The sequence below is a fragment of the Stegastes partitus genome, unplaced genomic scaffold (assembly GCF_000690725.1).
Source record: "Stegastes partitus isolate 25-593 unplaced genomic scaffold, Stegastes_partitus-1.0.2 Scaffold1627, whole genome shotgun sequence".
In the NCBI taxonomy this organism is placed as follows: domain Eukaryota; kingdom Metazoa; phylum Chordata; class Actinopteri; family Pomacentridae; genus Stegastes; species Stegastes partitus.
In genome coordinates this window covers 127,013-131,666 of record NW_007579358.1, presented here as the reverse complement: position 1 = coordinate 131,666, position 4,654 = coordinate 127,013, and positions in this window count along the sequence as shown.

Here is a 4,654-nt window from a genome sequence, read left to right as displayed (position 1 = left end):
TCGGGTTCTCTGACCTCGGCATGTTTCAGGCCTCTGCTCGGGAACATGTTGAACGTTTCTGTGTGATCTGCCTCCAGCACTCAGAGATTTAATAGAGGACGAGACAAAGACTCAGCCTCCTGCACACCTGATGCTTTCTCAGGCTGCAGCTGCAAGAACAAAACATTTTTGACTTGGCGACAAGAAGAGAGTTCTGAAAACACGAGTGCATCCGATGAAGGTGACACTTTAATCTGTGCAACACCTGCTCACGTTTTCAACTTACAGAAAAAAATTAACACTGCACAAGTCAGCCGGTGATGTTTTCTGAAGCACGTGTAGCTGCAGGTCACACAATTAAACACATCGAATGCTTTAAATACGAAATGCTTGGTCACAAAAAATTGGAAAAATTTGCGCCTGTGAGCATTCAGCACACAAACTACAGCCTTCAGAAAATGTCTGAGGACAGTTTTAGGGTCACAGATTGTGTTGCATGATAAAAATGGAAGAATGCAGCCTTCATTTCGAGATGCTATCGAGGCCTCGGATGAAGGTTTTTCCGTCTGAAATCATCGGGATCCTTCTGCTTGACTTGCTTCAGACTTTGTCATCATTAAATGTGGATAATTAAAACGGCATCTGTGACATTCTACACTCATATCAAGTCATTTCTGAGAGTTTCTTCTTTTTTTTTTTTACCACATTTAAAGTTTGAAGCTGTTTGAACGACAACGTCTCAGAAACTATTAAAGATAAAAGGCTGCAACGTTCTCTGTTAGTTCTCATCATGTCATGGATTCAGAATCAGACATGTCGATCAAATGACCTCTGATTACAGGTAAACTGAGGTGTACAAGAAAAAAGTCCCATCCAAGATCAAGATATGTGCAGACAATGTGCAGTGAATTGTGTTTTGTACCAGTTTCAATAAAAAGAAAAAAACTAATAATAATAATAATAAAAATAAAATGAGTGTTCAAGAAATATACATACATACATTTTTGTCACATTATCGAGTGTAAAAAGTGCAAAAATGAAAATTTTTAACAGATTCTTCCTGTTAAAAAAACTAATTAAACAGAAAAGGTTTGAAGTTACACGTTGGCTATAAAAACAAAACAGATCAAACTGATGTTAATTTCAAAAAGTATGATTTCTACAAACGGTAATTCATTCTTTTTACAACGTGTGATTTTAAAATTCTACAATTTTACTGTATTTAAGCTGCAGTAGTGACAAATATCATTGTTTGTCAGGTATTTGCCTTTTCTTCACAGTTTTTAAAATTGCACAGTTCATAAACCTGCTTTTTCTGGCACCATTGCTGCCGCCCACCCACCAACCCACCAACCCACCAACCCACCAACCCACCAACCCAGGGTTCTGTGTTGCTCATATTTGCAATGAATTATGGATTTCTTACCAGAACCAGTCGCTTGAAAGAATCCCACAATATGAATTTATACTGCTGCTGTCTGTCATCGTGCCTGGAAGACGAGACGAGACGAGACATGAGGAGACGAGACGAGACGAGACAAGACGAGATGAGACGACTAGACACGACATGACACAACAAGAAGACACGACACGACGAGACAAGACACGAGACGAGATGAGACAAGACGAGACGAGACACGACGAGACAAGACACGAGGAGACGAGACAAGACACGACAAGATGAGACACGAGGAGACGAGACACGAGGAGACAAGATGAGACAAGACAAGATGAGACGACAAGAAGACAAGACAAGACAAGACACGACGAGATGAGACACAAGGAGACAAGACAAGACAAGACACGACGAGACAAGACAAGACAAGACAAGACGAGACACGACGCGACGAGTCACGATAGTACTTTAATGATCCCTTTTCAGGAACATTGCTTTTACAGTTACATCCAAGAACCATCACCAGACTGACCAGTGACAGGATGTTGTTGCATTAAATGTGCAGACAACCAGATCTACAGCATTAAGAACAATCAGTGGAGACTTGACGTTTCAGAGCCGTTCTATTGCATCTTATTACTTCTTGTTCATTGGTTCAGTTTCAGGTGTATTCCTGCTGTCATGTGGTCGGTGCGGCGCAGAGCTGAGGGTGGAGGGTTTATGAAATGCACCATCAGGCTCACACAAAGAAAAAAAATCAAAGTCCAGTTTTCTGTTTGTTTCTTGAACTGATTTATTTCCTTTTGTATGATTTTTTCTACGGTGTACCTTCAAGAAGAACATTGTGGGGATTAAAAACAATGGACTGAGAACATTACTGGAACTCTCTGATAACATTTTCATCTATCTGGGATGTTGTGTCCCTGAGAAAATCTTTTGTTGCACTTTTTTTTTTGTTTTTTTAAAGACGTGACATATTTTGCTCCTATTTAAAAGAGAAACACAATGAAAACTTTGAAACTGGTGAGATGACAGACAGCCTGCAGCCATTTTACCCAAAAACACCTGAAATTACAGCCATTAGCAGCACTTTGCGCTTTTATTCCAGATTTCTGAACCTTCACAAAGGCAGACAACCTGCAGAAAGCGCCTAAAGGAAAACCGTTTACCATAAGCAGTGAGACTCTTTCAGGCGGTTTCTCGTGTTATTTACGGCGGCGGCGGCGGCTCTGAAATATCCTCGGGGCCTCAGTTTGAAACAAGAGAGCATGATATTGTTGAGATGCTAAACAAATGCTCGCATTATGCCCGAGCTCTGAGCCGCGGCTTCTGCCAAATGTTGATGGAATCATTGGCTTCAAACCACCGAGACATTTGCATGGAGTTGTTTACCGGCCAAAAGAGTCGCCGCGAGGAAGGAAAGGAAAGAACCAGAAGCACATTTTAATGCTGATCCTGTTAGTTTAGCTGAAGGATAATCAGCATCACGCTTCTGGTGTTAACTTCAGATCGATCAGAGACACAATCAGACACTGTTGGTGGAAGCAGGAAGTGGCGAGGCTTCGTTTGGTGACATCAGCCGCGATGCTGTCATCTATAGGCATCTGCAGGGAAGCGACGAGGTCATCCAGGGTGACAAAACACAGCAGCAGCAGCAGCACAAAGGCTCCTCGCTCCGATTAACGCATCACGACGTATACATGAGGCCCGGTCCACGCCGTCTACACCTCGATTCGCTCCGAGTGAAGCACGACTGGTAGCTTCACTGAAAACCTCCACGTCTGCAGCCACAGTTGGGCTAAATTAGGTGTAAGTGGATGAAATTCCTGCAGATTGTTGCAGGATTGCTGCTGTTAGAAAGCTGCAGCTGAACCACAAAGGAGCTGCTGGCTGAGAAAACGTTCGTCTGTGTCCGTGTTGTTGTTAGAAAAATCTTTAAAAATAATTAGATTGTTTTTAGCTCAGTTGGTGAAACAGTGTAACTGGAGCATCACACATTGCAAAAAATAATAATAATTACTATTTGTAAAAATACTTATTTTGCTTTTTTTTAACAAGGAAATTCTATTTAAAAAATAGTGACATTTGTCTTTCAAATATTTATAAAATATTTGCTATTTTTTGCTGATTTAAATACAGTAAAAATAAAAAGTGTAATTTTAAGATCAAACAGTTTAAATCAAATGAATAAATGACCATTTATAGGATTTGATGTGAACACTTTGGACACTTTCAGGCAGTTTTTTGGTTTGTTTGTTGTTTTTTCTTTTACAATCAACATTTAAATTTATAGATTTTCTTTCTGTGATTTTAATTAACATTATTTGTGATTTAACAAAGCAGAGAAAATCTGTAAAATAGTCAGTGACCTATTTTTCTTTCAAATGATGGAGAATATTTATAAAATATTGCCTTTTTTTGCTAATTTAAATACAGCTTTAAAAAAGTGTAATTTTAAGATTAAATGTTATAAATCAAATGAATAAATTAGAATTTATAAAATGAACAGCATGTATAGTTTTGGGCAGTTTTTTTTTTTTTTTTAAATATGAAAGTTAACATTTAATTTTATACATTTTTTTTCTGTGATCTACTATCCTGACCAAAGCAAAGAAAATCTATGAAATAGTCAGTAAAATATTTTTTTCTTTCAAATGATGGCAAAAATAATAAAATATTACTTTTCTGCTGATTTAAACAGTAAAAAAAAAAAAAAAAAAGTGTTGTAAATCAAATGAATAAATGACCATTTATAGAATTTAATGTGAACTATATGTACAGTTTAGGGCTGGTTCTTTATTGTTTGTTTGTTTTTTTACAGTCAACATTTTTATTTATACATTTTTTTTGCTGTGATTTTACTCGATATTATCTGTGAATTAACAAAACAGGAAAAATCGGTAAAATAGTTACATTTTTTTCTTTCAATGATGGCAAATATTCATGAAATGTTGCTATTTTTGCTGATTTAAATACAGTGAAAACAAATAAATAAATTTTAAAAACATATTTTTTTACAGTCAATGATGGCAAATATTCATGAAATGTTGCTATTTTTGCTGATTTAAATACAGTGAAAACAAATAAATATTTTTTAAAAACATATTTTTTTTAGATGATTATCACTGGCTGCTGTTCAGTTTGCATTTGATCTGGTTGTGGTGTGCAGCTTTTAGGTATACTAGACATTTTTGCTGTGTTAGTTAATCAAGTGGAAAGCGATGGAAGAGAAATGACAGCACCACAGTCATTCAGTGTAAGCCTACTGGACTGACAGGG